At 38.1% G+C, this 14,231-nt stretch overlaps 1 pseudogene; it reads left to right on the top strand.

Annotated features, from left to right (window-relative positions):
- Positions 1–10,001: 10,001 nt before the first annotated feature.
- On the top strand, positions 10,002–12,093 carry LOC122096042 (annotated as a pseudogene).
- Positions 12,094–14,231: the final 2,138 nt, after the last annotated feature.

Raw genomic sequence — 14,231 nt, 5'->3', positions numbered from 1 at the left:
GAAGATGCCATCTAGTTCAGCAACTTAGTACAAGCTTATCTAAACTTTGTGTGTCTGTGCCATAGTTGAAAGACTCTTTTTCTACCACCACCTCCATTCTACCCCATTACTAGGATACCTATTGTCTAGTACAGAATGAAGCTTGTGTTTAAAATGTGCTAGTGTTACACACATTACAATACAATCATTCTCATTGTGCCAACAATATATAATAATTACTAATGATAAGTAAACTGATGAAATGAAAGTACATATTTGCTTTCTAATGAATATTCACCATCTGATCCAAGAAGTGAGATACATATTGAATATTTTGAGCAGCTCAGCTAGGTATCCAGCTGAGGGATTCTTGCTATACAATGAGGATTGAAGGATTTCAATAAATAGAACTTGGAGAATCCACACACTCTAATAGTCTCTTGACAGAAAAGCACCAATCAGCTGGTCACTGCTAGCAGGGAAAACATGGGGATTGAGAAAACTGCAACAATCTCTTAAGCCTCATGACCCAAAGAGTGATTGAATGCATTTGGTATTTGTTTATTCTTTAAGCAGCTCTCAAATAATAATGCTCATTGTCTAAAATATTTCAAATAAGCATATGCATAAGTAATAAAGTGCAAATCATCTATAATTACATCACCCAAAGGTAATTTCCTTAAAAAAATGTAGTATAAGTCTACAGGGGCAAAGTGTTTGGAGGTAGGGTAAGTATGTATGTGTGTTTATAGGTCATATTTTCTCCTATGCAAATGACATCATCAACCAGCCATATTTCTGTTAACTATATCATCCACTATATCAGAAGCATGTATTTCAACCACATTATCCATCTTGGATATTAATTATATCTGTGTCTTCTTATCACATTTTTATTTTGTGCCAGTAATGGGGCTTGTACACTTTGCTTTTTTTGCTCCATGATGGCATACTACCACTTGAACCACATCTCTACTTTGGACTTTTTGCTGGTTAATTGGAGATGAGAGTCTCAGGGAATTTTCTGTCCAGGCTGGTTTTGCACCATAATCCTCATATCTCAGCCTCCTAAACAGCGAGGGTTACAGGCATGAGCTACCAACAACCAGCTTTCCCTTGCCACGTTTTGTTTTACCAATTCTTCAAAATTAGTATTTAGTTCATTTCTTGCTATCAGAGGCACTCTGAGTTTAAAGCCCCTGCAGAGGAGTCTCTCAGAATCCTTTCTTGTGCAGAAAAAGATCTCTGTTGATAGCATGGCTGCCCAGCAGTCTTGGCAAGCTGAAAATGTGTCAGACATCCTCACAGATGGCTTTCTATGTTTCTCCATATGAGATCAACTGATACTTAACTAAACTGAATAGCCAATTAAATCTAGGATTAGATTGGCTTTTTCCTCTCATTTATTTGATTTACTATTAATCCATAAGGTTTAGACAATTTCTTGTATTTTAAGCAGATCATGCTTGCTTTCTCTCCCCACTCTTTCCTTTTTCTCCACAAAAAAACCTCCAAAATAAAAAAAAATGTATATAATTAATAACCTCTAATATAAACTATAAATATATTGAACCATATCTTATATATATCATAGTTTAAGTTAGAAATCTGCTACTTTAAATTCAAATGTTCATGACCATCCTCTACCATTTTTAGAGCCATATTGCATACACAATCTCTGACCTTGGCTTCCCAAGGTCACATTGTTAGTAGTGGCAATGGAGGAAATCAACCCTAAGTGTCTACTTTCTTTGTTTGGAAAGGTAATATTTGTATTGCTGTAAAAAGAGGTGATGATAATGACACTTAAGCTTCAAAATTAGTCTTTCTTTAATTCCATTAGACAGCAATACATGATCGCCCTTAAAAGACCTTGTTTAATTGCACAAAGCCTTTGATGTCTAAAGACATGTGTGAATTCTTTTTGTAAATGACAAAGACTTTTAAATCCAGGACAAAGAATTTCAAACCCTAGAACCTTTTTGCAGCCTCACACAAAGAGACTTACCTTTAGTGCTGGCTCACTTCCATCATTACTCAGTCTCATATATTGACACAGAGACAAGTCTGCTGACAAGTGGGATTAAAAAACCTGTGAGTCACTGCCACGCCGACTCCAGTGGAGTCTGCTTAGCATGGGAAACCATCTATCAGACCAAGATAGGGGCTTCAGAGACCTATCTCTGAGTTCTGGGACTTCACTGAAGTCTACCTCAGAGAATGGGGCTTTACAGAAACCTATCTCCAAGTTTTGGGACTTCACCGAAGTCTACCTTGGAGAATAGGGCTTCTAAGAGGCCTACTCCTGGAAAAAGGCTGGCAAGCCCCTGGGAAAGATGTGTTCCTGCCTTTCTTTTCCTCATAAGAGTGCCTATCAATCTTTTACTGTTTCTGCTGCTCATTGTGCTTACTCATTGTCAACGTTCCCTTATTCAAAGCTCTTTCTTAAGAGTGTTGACGACTCCAATATCTGATGAGTGTCTTAAAAATATGACTAACTCACCAGAGTTAAGTGCTAACCTAAAACCCCTCTTATGGAGGCTAATAGACAAGTCATAAGCAAATATAAAAGTATTGGGGGTTTCACAAAGTCACTTCAGCAGAAGGAATTGTTTGTAAGAGATTTACAAGAAGCTGTAGGCGCGGCTAGAACAGAAGGAATGTATGGCAATTGCTGAGATAACTACTTACGAGAAAGAACTTCCTGGTACTCTCATTTACTGAGACTTGCTAGATCTAGGCCTCCGTGACCTTACTATTAAAGAAGGAACAGGAAAAATCTTATGGGATAATTAAGGCCTCTAAAGAAATAAGGTAATGGTTAGTTGGAGACAAACATCGAAACCCATTATATTTCTTAGAGATAAGCTGGAAACAAGTGCCTTTCAGGCGACCAGCTGGTGACCACCTAAGAATGAAGCCCTGCAGCAAGATTGTGTAACCTTTTGCCCTTTCTTATGGAGACTTTTTGCTATAAAAGTTTGTTATCCTCTGCATTAAATCGCACTCAGCACTCAGCACTCAGCATCCACTCCTAATGTGTGTGAGTTGTCTGTTTGCCATCTCCCCATCCTATTCCAGGTTCCTCCCTTAGGTGTCCTCCGTCGTCCCGACAGAACCCGGTCTGCGGCAAGTCACCTCTTGCATTCCAGCAGCAGGCCTCTGGCTTTGTTAGGGTGGTTTAATGGAATCCAGTGGTAGGTGATGGGAGTGGTTGATGGCTGGTATTCTTCACTCTGCTTTAAGACAGTGCCTAAATCTAGGATGAGATCACTTCACTAATTCCTTTCTCTAGTTAAAACTGCAATAGACTTCATTTCCCTTTTCTGTCTTTCATTTTCAAGTAACAAGAGAATTCAACAGTGTCCAGAACCTAGAGGGTATTTGAGAAACATTTGTTTTTGTCTGAAGAATGAATGAACAAATGGATCACCACCAAGTGTAGAATATCCATTTTGGGGGATGAGGGTACATTAGTACACAACACAAATAAAGATACCTGTTGTTGATCAAGGGCACATTCTAAGCAAAGAAAAAAAAGTGACAAATAAAATGAAAATGCATAGCATGTGATGTATTTGCAAAGGTATATGGAAAAGCAACTCTGGGCAGAGAGGGATTATGTCTGGGAGTGTGGGTAATCTTCATATTTTAAGGTGAACCTGTTAGGAAAGGCAAGTCTGCTGTTTATAATTGCAGGGTCTGGGGCAAAAGCACCAATGAGAATACATAGACACATTTAAATTTTCTCAATTATAAATAAAAATAGCAACTGAATAAAAATATGCTACATTTTCTTACTTTGAAATACTTTTGCATAATGACCAATTCCAAAATTATGTATTATGGCATGTCCTTTATAGGTCAGAAAATATAAAACATTACTAAATTTATCTACTCATGTGAGTTTCTGGGCATTGTGTTGATGGATCATCATGTTTATGTAAATATTCAAATAAAGATAAATAATTCATGACATTTTGTGTTTGTTTTCCTAAATTTATCCTCTGAAACTTCATTTCATGAAAATCTCTATACAAATTATCAACATTTTGACATAATTTTGTTGTAACTACCTAAAAAACTTAGAATGGCATTCTGATAAACAACATTTTGCCAAAAACTAAAATAAATTTAAATCAAATTATTTTATATAGGCTTTAAAAAGATTTTATTTTAAAATGTTTAAATGAATACATTAAGAATCAATATACAATTATAATTAATAAATACTGATACTTTTCACTAACATGGTATTTGAAATTTCATTAATAATATAAGTCAAATAAGTTTTAAACAAAATTATTCATAACTTTTGTATTCAATATCTATCTAGTTTTCAAAGAAAATTTTCTTCAATTCATGTTTCATTTAGACTTTACAAATTCTTTACTACTATGAATTATTTTTCAATCACTAATAGCAACCATTAGAAATATTATCCTAAGTCCTGAATATCCCCAGAACCATGTATGGGAACATAAAAAAATAAGGAAATGGATTTTTCAATATTATTAAGAAATATTTCATTAAGCAAGACACTACTACTCTCATGCTGAGAGGAAGACTATTTAATAAGTTAATTAAATTATCTGTCTTTTCTCCCAATATACTAATTATATATTTTTGCACAATGAACTGCTGTAAAATTGGTTTGCCTTAGCTACATGGTTAAGGTTTAAGGTTTTACCCAACTCTTCTGTAATGAGTTTAATTCAGGTAAGAATTTCAGGAAGCCATTTGTGCAAAGCAAAGACTATTAGTAAATTTACATAATTGTCAGCAAATGTGTAAACATTTTAGTAACTTCCTTTAGGTTGGAAGCTGAAACTATGGCCATTTGATTACACTGATGGGAATGGCTTACCTATTTAAAATAGATGACACTTGACATTTCCCAGAAACATGACAGCAAAGATATAGCTATATCTTCTCAAATAGTTTTAGGAAAATCTTCAAGTTATGGCTTCCTTCGAATTTCTCCATCTCTATTCATTCAAACAAGCCAACAGAAAAGACCTGCTGTGTGTAATGCAGAGCAAGTCTCTTAATTCTCAAACTGCAGTGCATACTGAAATTAGTCTCTATTAATAAAAATGTAGTCATTGTGTAACTTCTCAGTGAATAAGACAGAATAAGGGATATCGGTCAGTTTCTTCTGCCAGTCCTCCAGTCTCCATGATTCTGTTATTCTCTTTATTAATTGTCTTTTATATAGGCAGGGAAGATTGACAGTGGTATACTTCATTCTCAACTAGATGCCCACAGAGCATCATCAAGAAGAGAAGAAGGCCATGTTGCTTACATCTAGTGATGCTGCTGGTGGTGATAGATATCAGACTATTAGCCTGGGCTGGCAAAGGCAGGTCCCTAACTGGGACCCTCCACACTTTTCTTTCAGAAATTAGATCAGGCTTAGTTTCACCTGGAATTCAGAGCTATGCTTAGTCCTTCCTGATTAATTTTATTTTTATTACTTGTCTCCATTTTATATGGTATTAGTGGATAGTTTTCACTAAGATTTTTACCATGTTCTGAAAAATGAAACTTTCACTCAAGGGACAAAGAATTCAGCAATTATATCCTCCATTCTTTAATCAATTCCAGTGTCCCTAATTAGACCCAGAACGATGAATGTCCCATCTGAACACAATCACATTAAGTCTGCATGGTGGCCTCATCTAGCCATTCTTGGCTTACTGTTTCTCCATATGTTACAAAAATATAGACAACTTTAGCTTGTCACAAATGAAATCCACATTAGGTTACAGAAATGAAGCCCAAAGACAAGCTTTGGAATTGAATTGTGTGAATATTCCATTGAGCAACTTGCTGTTTCCTGCAGGTAAAACGTCTCCATGGCAGTTGAATCAAAGTAATTAAGTGCAGTTCAGGGAATTCTGTCAATATTTTGTAATATAATTGCTTTTAATACTTCCAGATTAACCCCACATTTGGTGATTTTTTTGTCCAAATTATTTTGCAACAGTCTTGGTTTCAGATTTACTGTATTATTTCCTTCCCTAGGGAGGTTTATGCTAGCCATATCTTGGTGACAAAACTTTGGTTTAGAACATATGAATAGACTAAGAATTTAGCAGCAGAATCTGAATGTACCTTTCTTCATGGTGTCCTTTTCTTACCTGCTAGAGGTGGAAGGATGGACTTTATACTGCACACAGACTGGCAATCTGCGGGTCTCTGTGGTATCTAAGTGTCAAGCTCTCTTGTTACCAGTGAAGTCTGGAGAGAATCTTTAAATGAGCTTGGAGGAGGCTACATTGGTGGAACCATATGTGCAAACCAATATTCAGGGGAGCTTGATGGCTGTTGCTTTTACTGGCAAACAATGGCCGACTGCCAAAGCCTCTTCGACCCACACAGCTGTTTTCAATGATTCATTTCCCTTGATTTCCCAGTTGACCCATTCAGAAGGAGAATAGCAGTTTTCAAACCCCATTTGCTAGTGTCCTGGCTGCACAGAGCTCTCCCTCCAGTGGTAGCAACATTTGAAAGGTTAGAGGGAAATAACTTGTCCTTAGAAATAAAGCTATTTTTATGCTGAGAAAGTCAGCAGATAAGAAAGGGTGAGAAGAAGCTGTGGATTGATTTTATGGTGAGACACACTCACCACAACTCCTATTTGTAATGTGCCTGCCCCTGTGTGTCCTCACAAACCACCCCTAGCATTCACCTCACGGTCTTATTCCTGGCATTGCAGTTTCCACAGTACCAAGGATTCCTTCACCCCTTGCTACCACACTTTTCCCTCTGGTTAGAGTGCACTTCCTCCTTTTATGAGAAATTTCTGCTACTTCTTAGCTGCAACCCAAGTATATAATTTCTGGAAGCATCTCCTGAGCCATGTGAGATAGTCTCTTGGGAGATCACATTGCTAACAATGGGGTGAAATTAACACTTGAGTGATCACGTAATTCTTGATTTTTGTGTTGTTTTGTGTAAGCTATAGATAGTCATAGCATACATAAGCACATATTCAATTGATCTGCAGTATTAAGATTTCATTTGAAGCCAGGTACCAATAGCTCACACCCGCAATCCTAGCTACTCAGGAGACTGAGATGGAGGATTGCAGTTTGAAGCCAGTTTGAAAATATCTAATGAGGCTCCTTAAATAGATATCAAAGAACACAAAGTTGTGAAACAATGGGTGACAAGCTCATTTGTCACTCATGTGTATACTAACTACATAGCTTGTTATCTTGGACTGAGTTTGGAGGTTTGCTGCTCAAGATTATTAAGCAAGATCTGACTATAGCACTCTTATTTAAGAAACCTACCTTCTACCCAGGCATGATTTTAAGCTTCCTGACGGCCAGCATACTGTCTTCATGCTTCAAATCCTCATTATAACAAGGCTCAGTGTCAGAATATAACACATATTTAGGAAACATTTGTGTAGTGACTTTGATCAGCTCATGGCTTCTCAGTCCTAGTCAAGCTAGACATATTCATTGTACCCTATGGTAACAGAAAAAAGAACTTCACAATACTGACACGCCCTGCGGGCGATTTGGCTCAGCCACCATGAGGCTATTAGACGTACTCTATTTCCAACAGGCCTGGTGTACCTGGATGGTGATCACCTAACTGCCAAGGAAAGCAATCCCCTCTAACATCAATTGAATCAAAAGTATTGCATTCAAGCTCACAGCTCTTAGTAGTAGAACAGCTTCTTCTGATTGTTTCTAACTTACTTGGAAAATCAGTGTTGGAAGATTCCTCTAAAAATTATTGGTAGAGGCTTTGCCTTGGATGTTGTACTCTTGAAACTTAATGGACAATGTAGCCGCATTAAGAGTTGTGCCTTTTGGGAGGTGACTAAACCATGAAAGATGTACCACTTGAATGAAATCAATCCCTTACAGAATAGGCTTCTATGAAACTCATTCTGTTCTCCTTCTTTCATTCTGTCATGCGAGGACCAAGTGTTCCTCCCTGCAAAGAATGAAGCAGGATGCTATCCTGAAGCAAAGGAGAAGGACCCTCTCCACCAGTCACTGAACCCATCTGTATCTCCATCTTGAAACTGTCAAGCCTTCAGAAGCAGGAAAATGTGTATTAGGGTCTCTAAGTTACAAACCATCAGGCATTTTGTTATACCCACAGAGCAAAGTAATGATGCATATTTATCCTTAAAATACATAATGTTAGTTTTTTTCAATATTTAACATTATAGCCACGTGCTGGTGGCTCATGCCTGTCATCCTAGCTCCTCAGGAGGCTGAGATCTGAGGATCACAGTTCAAAGCCAGTCCAGGCAGAAAAAATCTGAGACTCTTATCTTCAATTAACCACCAGAAAGCCAGAAGTGGTGCTGTGGCTCAAGTGGTAGGGCGCTCTCCTTGAGTTGAAGAGCACAGGGACAGTGCCCAGGCCCAGGGTTCAAGCCCTATGACCAAAAATAAAAATTTAAAAATTTAAAAAAAATTAACACTATAATGAAATTCAAGAGGAAGATAGTAATAGAATATAGCTACCTCCCATTGAGCACATTTTTAGCATGTTTCCACCATTTTACAGAGTATTTTCTACCCAAAATCTTATTTTACTTCCCTAATAGTTCTAAGATATAACTATCATTATTTCCTTATTTACCCATGGGAAAAAACTACAGATCAAGGCAAACAGCCCAAAGCCTCACAGCACAAAGTAGGGAAAGTAAAATTCAAAGTCCAGGAAAAACTGGACTTTTAAAGAATTCTATTTCTAAAGAATTCTATTTCTAAAATACATAAATAAAAATGCTACATTGCAGAAGCATCTGAATGATATTTACAACTAATGTTAACAAGAGTCGACGAGTGAATAAAGCATCTCAATTTGCAAAGCAAGATAAAGTTCCATGGCTCTAACTTTCTATTTACATGGCTGTGAAAGGAAAAGTTAATTATGCCTAAATAGTAACTAGTTGAAAAAATAAGTTCCAAGGAAAATATTGAGAATATTGGGAATCTGCATAACTCAGTATATGGTTGGCAGAAGAAATGTGAATGAGGTGGGGTTAGAGTAGGTGAATGAAAAGAGGGAGAAAGAAAGAGAAGAGAAAGTGGAGGGAAAGACTGAAGAGGTCCATTTACTCTCGTTGCTAGTGCAAATGAATTCTTTCCCCAGGTTGTACTGTTGTGACAGAAATCCAGTGAGGTGAAAACAAAAACCAAACAACAATACCCCACTAAAACACTGTTGCCGTAGATCCCCAACATGCTGACAAAAGAGGAACCAACTGGGACGTGACTTCATACCTCAGAGTGAGTGGAATCAGAATCTACCTGATGCTAGGTTACCCATGAGCCAACAACATCTTAGTCCTGTTCAAAGATCCAGTCCTATTGCTTGATAATAATGGGAAGATAATAGCTGCTTAAGCAACATCTCAGAGCTGGCCCTGGACTAGAGGCAGGTCACAATCAGCCACTCCTGGGCTTAAGAGCCCAGGAAAGTATCTAGCGCTGCTGGAGCCCAGCAAATGTGTCTACTCCTAAGCCTAAAATCAGGATATGGACACAAGAGATTTTTCTTTGTTGATGTTTTTAATGTACTATGTGATTTTGTTTTGTTTCCTTTGTATGTTCTTCCCCTTATAGTATATTCCCTGCTGTCACTGTATTTGATTTTGGTGCCCTGCATCTTGAATATACATTTATCTAATTTGGGGTGGGGAAGGGGAATAACAAAATGCTGAAACAATGACACAGGATGACCCGTTACAACAATGAGACCCACAAGACACTATGTTGGAAATGGACTTTACAACTTGGGGTGGGGAGTGAGGGTGGTTGGGGAGGGAAGGGATAGTGGGAGAACAACATAGGAAAGGTAACAATGCTTGACAAGAAATGTACCCATTGCCTTACTCACGTAACTGTAACCCCTCTGTACAGTAACTTTACAATAAAATAAAATATTAAAAAAATAGAACAGAGTGAAGAAACTAAAATCCAGGTTGTATTTCAATAACATATCCTAACAATTAGGTAATTTTCCAAGTGTTCATCAAGATGAAAACCTCAGTTTCTAAGAATAGAGTAGTGATCTGCAGCACAGTGCAGAAGGAGATGGACTGATAGGATCTGAAAGAAGCTTTCTACAAATCTGTAAATAATCTGAGTGAAGAAGATTATAAGCTTATGAGCGATAACAATTTTCAAGGCAAGCCAGGTAAAAAGTACTGAAGAAGAAAGAAGACTTCAACAAATTAGTATCCACCTCCACAAAGCTCAGATGAAAATAGTGCTGGAGAAGCTTCAGGTGAGGTAACTAAGAGCGACTCTATAGTAGAAAGCCTTCACTTTGACAAACTAGAAATATGACAAGAAGTGGACAGAGAGCTAATCAGTCTTGGAGAGCAGTGAGGTCGATTAATCCAAAGAGTGGTGGCTTTAGATTCAGCTTAGAGATAAATGTTAACCAGAATAATGTAGCCCAAACTGAGAGAATTAAAAAAAATGAGAAAAATATGAGCAAGATGTTCTATTAGAGAAAATACAAATAAACAACAATCAAAGACAAGTGGAAAATCCACAATGTGAATCAATCTCTGCAAGACCATCTAAATCACAACAAAATTCAACTGAAACATGAACTGAAATTCTAAAACTACCAGAGTTCAGAGGAGGGCAGAAAACAGGAGCCTAGACCTTCTGAGAACCAGAGCAAGAGCTGAAAGAAGCAAGTCAGCTCTGCATCCAATCAGTGAAATTCCACGAAGATCTCATCATAGTATCTGATCTCAGATGAGATTCTTAACACCCCTTGGTAAATGAGACTGCGGGAAGTTCTAGAATCCAGCACCATGTAACACTGAGACAGCAAATAACTGGACCTGAGTTAAGTAGAGGTCTTTTTGCAGCTTCTGGAACAAGAATTGCCTCTCAGGGGGCTATTGGGGGCAGATTCTTCAGACACAGCCACCATTAGTGAGTGTACAGGACCAGAACAGAGACCCCCAACCACAGTCCTTGATTGTCAAGTAAGAAGAGTTTATCCTGGAGAACGTCATCAGAGAAATAGCATAGCCAGCAGAACTCAGACACCACGTAACACTGTCACTCATAAAATTGAATGAGGAGGATTTGAACACCCACTTTTATGGTCTGAGAGGAAAGACATGAGAACCTACATTAGCACCATCAGGATTCCTATTTGTATCATCTTAAATACTGGCTCAAGTGAGAATGTATCTGTTGTGATTCAGACCACATTAAGACAGATAATCACAGGCTGGGAAGGTGGCTCATTGGTAGAGTGCTTGCCTTGCATGCATGAGACCTTGGGTTCGATTCCTCAGCACCACATAAGCAGAAAAAGCTGGAAATGGCCCTGTGGCTCAAGTGGTAGAGTCTAGCCTTGAGCTGAAGAGCTGAGGGACAGCATCCAGGCTCAGAGTTCAGGCCCCATGACAGACAAAAAAAAGACAGATAATCACAGGTTTTGGTAAGCTAAGCTACTTTATATACAGTGATAGTGATTTAGAGCCTAGTGTCTCAGTCCTAAGCTGAAATATGGTAAGGCAGAGTCACAGAATGGAAGATGGAGCTCTAGTGGTAGTAGCAATTCTGGTTACAGTTCAAGTTCTAGTTCCATTTCAGCCCAACTTGTAGTTATAGTGATGAAAGTTGAGAAGTTAGCTCAGGGGTATTTGGAGGCAGTAATGAAGGGTCCTCATCAGAATCATGAGGAGCCAGGGGAGTGGACTGACACGGGGCTCTAATTACATTTGATGAAAATGGTTTTTTATTCTTCCTTAGCCTGGCTCAGATTTTCCTCTTGAATGAGGATGATGCTGACTATCCTAGAGGACTCATGGAAAAACAGACTGACAACTTGGCAATGAGAAGTTTTAGTGAAAGCAATGCATTAAATAAAAACACGTAGTGTTTACATTGGAGAATATAGAGAAGGCAACAAACTTAGTAAACTACCTTGTTTCCATGACCACCATTCCACTTCATGAATTGCTGGATTCTACCTGTCCTCTTTGTCTTAGCTTCTGGCAGCAGAAAAAGCTTCATATTCTTAAGATATGAACTCTCAGCTGGACTAGTGAGGGGCAAAGGGGACTCACTTGCTTTACACTCATTTTTTGAGTGATTCTTCAATATAAAGTAAGAACTTGAGTTCAATTATTGCTTTCTAAAGAAACCAAGTCCCTGCTCATATTTCTCTTACAGAATAAAAGCAAATATTTAAAATGAAAAAAATTAACCCCAAATTCCAAGTTCATAAGAACTAGATAAAAGGAAAAGTGTTCCTTAAATTCATGTGGCATTTATTTCATGACATTGTAGCATTAAACACAGAGAAAAAAACATAATGGAAATAAAATTCAACTCCCTGGCTAAGCAATTTGTCCTAGATACAATTTCATTTTTACCCTGAAAGTTCTTATTTTTCTAAAAAGATTTTAAGTAGCAAAACCTCTTTTACTAAGATTTATTTACTAAGCCATACTTACTTCTGCTGATCGACTATTTTGTTATTGGGGGAGAAGAAAACATAGTTTTGGCCTGGTGCTATGAGTAATTCTTATCTAATCGAGAACCTGAGACCTAGGGATCATAGTTCAAAGCCAGCCTGGGAAAGCCCATGAGATTCTATCTTCAATTAACTACCAAAAAAGACAGAGTGTAACTGTGGCTCAAGTTCTAGAACATTAGCCTTGAGCAGAAAAGCTCAGGGACATCACCCAGACCCTAAGTTCAAGCCCCAGGTCAGCACCAAAAATAAGCAAATGAATAAAATAGTCTAGTGGAAGAGAATGATATCTGAACTGATATACAAAATCATTTCTTTCAAATAATGCCATGCGTTATTGAGCAACCACTTATCTTTATTGATCCTCCATTCCACACCTACCTAATTTGGCATTATTATTTTCTTCTAAATTGATAGTGAATTGAATGAGGAAGTATGCATTAAAGTTTCAAATTGTTGGCTTCTCATTTTTTTCCTAGTCTTTCTTTTTCAATCATAAAATAGTTTGATTGCCAATGTTTTCCTCTAAAGCCTCCTTAGTCTTTATACTCTGTGTGGATAATTCCTATTACTATTGGGAAAATGGAGGAGAATGGAAAAGAAATAAGCCAGACTCGATCGTCAATCGGAGTTGAGTTTTTATATGAGGTCTGAGCAAGGAGGCAGAGGTTAATGTAAAAGCCACTAGGTCAAGGGAGATGGGGCCTTTTCAGTTGGGCCCACAATGGGATGTTTACAGCTGGGCTGTAGATTGCCCTGCTGGCACATCAAAGTTCGTACATATCTGGGATTTTGCCTTGTGTCTGTATGGACCTGGGACAATAGGATGTGGGTCAATCCTTCATATTCCATCTTTAGATACATAAAAGGATCGGGCAAGAGTGGAGAGGCAAGTCCTTCAATTATCAAATATATTTTTTATATTCAGTTCCTGTAAAAGTTGCAAGGATCATCAGAGCATAAAGACAAACAGGAAAGATGGAGTGGGGGAAATATTATTATGGTTTCATGTAGATAGATGAACACTGCTGCTTGTGTCAAACATTAGAAGAGAAACTTGAGAAGTCACTGTGCAAGCTCTAGCTAAACAGATGCTCCCCACAAAATGCCAGCTGGGAAGATTAACAGAAAGCCTAGAGGGACAGCAGAAAGAGTGAAGACAATGATGACTGTAAATAAAGAAAGAAGCCAGGTATTTATGGCCGATGCTGTAATTCCTGCTGCTTAGAAGGCTGAGATCTGAGGGTGCTGGTTTAAAGGTAGCCCAGGCAGAAAAGTTTGTGAGATTCTTATTTCCAATTAACAAGCAAAAATCTGGAAGTGCAGTTGTAGCCCAAGTGGTAGATCATCAGCTTTGGGCGAAAATGAACCCAAGGCCCTTAGTTCAAGCCTTAGTACCCATAAAGAAAGGAAGAGAAAGAGGGAAAGAGTGAGAAAGAGAAGAAAGATAGAGGAAAGAAGGTGGGAGGGAAGAAGGAAATTAGTTTGGAAGTAAAGAATTCAAACCTGAGTACTGGAGGAGGAGGGGGAGGATGAGGAGGAAGGGGGGAGGAGAGGAGAGGGAGGAAGAAGGGGAGGAGGAGGAAAGGGAGGAGGAGAAGAAAGAAGAGGAGGGAGAGGGGGAGAACTACAAAGGGGGGAGGAGGAAGAAGAAGAAAAAGAAAAGAGAAAGTACTTTTAATTGTTAAACATGTTATCCAATATATGATGTGCATTACAATGTGTAATTCTGCAAACATCCCAAGGCATAACAT

This window comes from Dipodomys spectabilis, unplaced genomic scaffold, assembly GCF_019054845.1.
Source record: "Dipodomys spectabilis isolate Male_0828 unplaced genomic scaffold, ASM1905484v1 ptg000365l, whole genome shotgun sequence".
In the NCBI taxonomy this organism is placed as follows: domain Eukaryota; kingdom Metazoa; phylum Chordata; class Mammalia; order Rodentia; family Heteromyidae; genus Dipodomys; species Dipodomys spectabilis.
The sequence above is the reverse complement of the archived record's forward strand: the minus strand, read 5'-3'. Positions and strand labels throughout refer to the sequence as shown.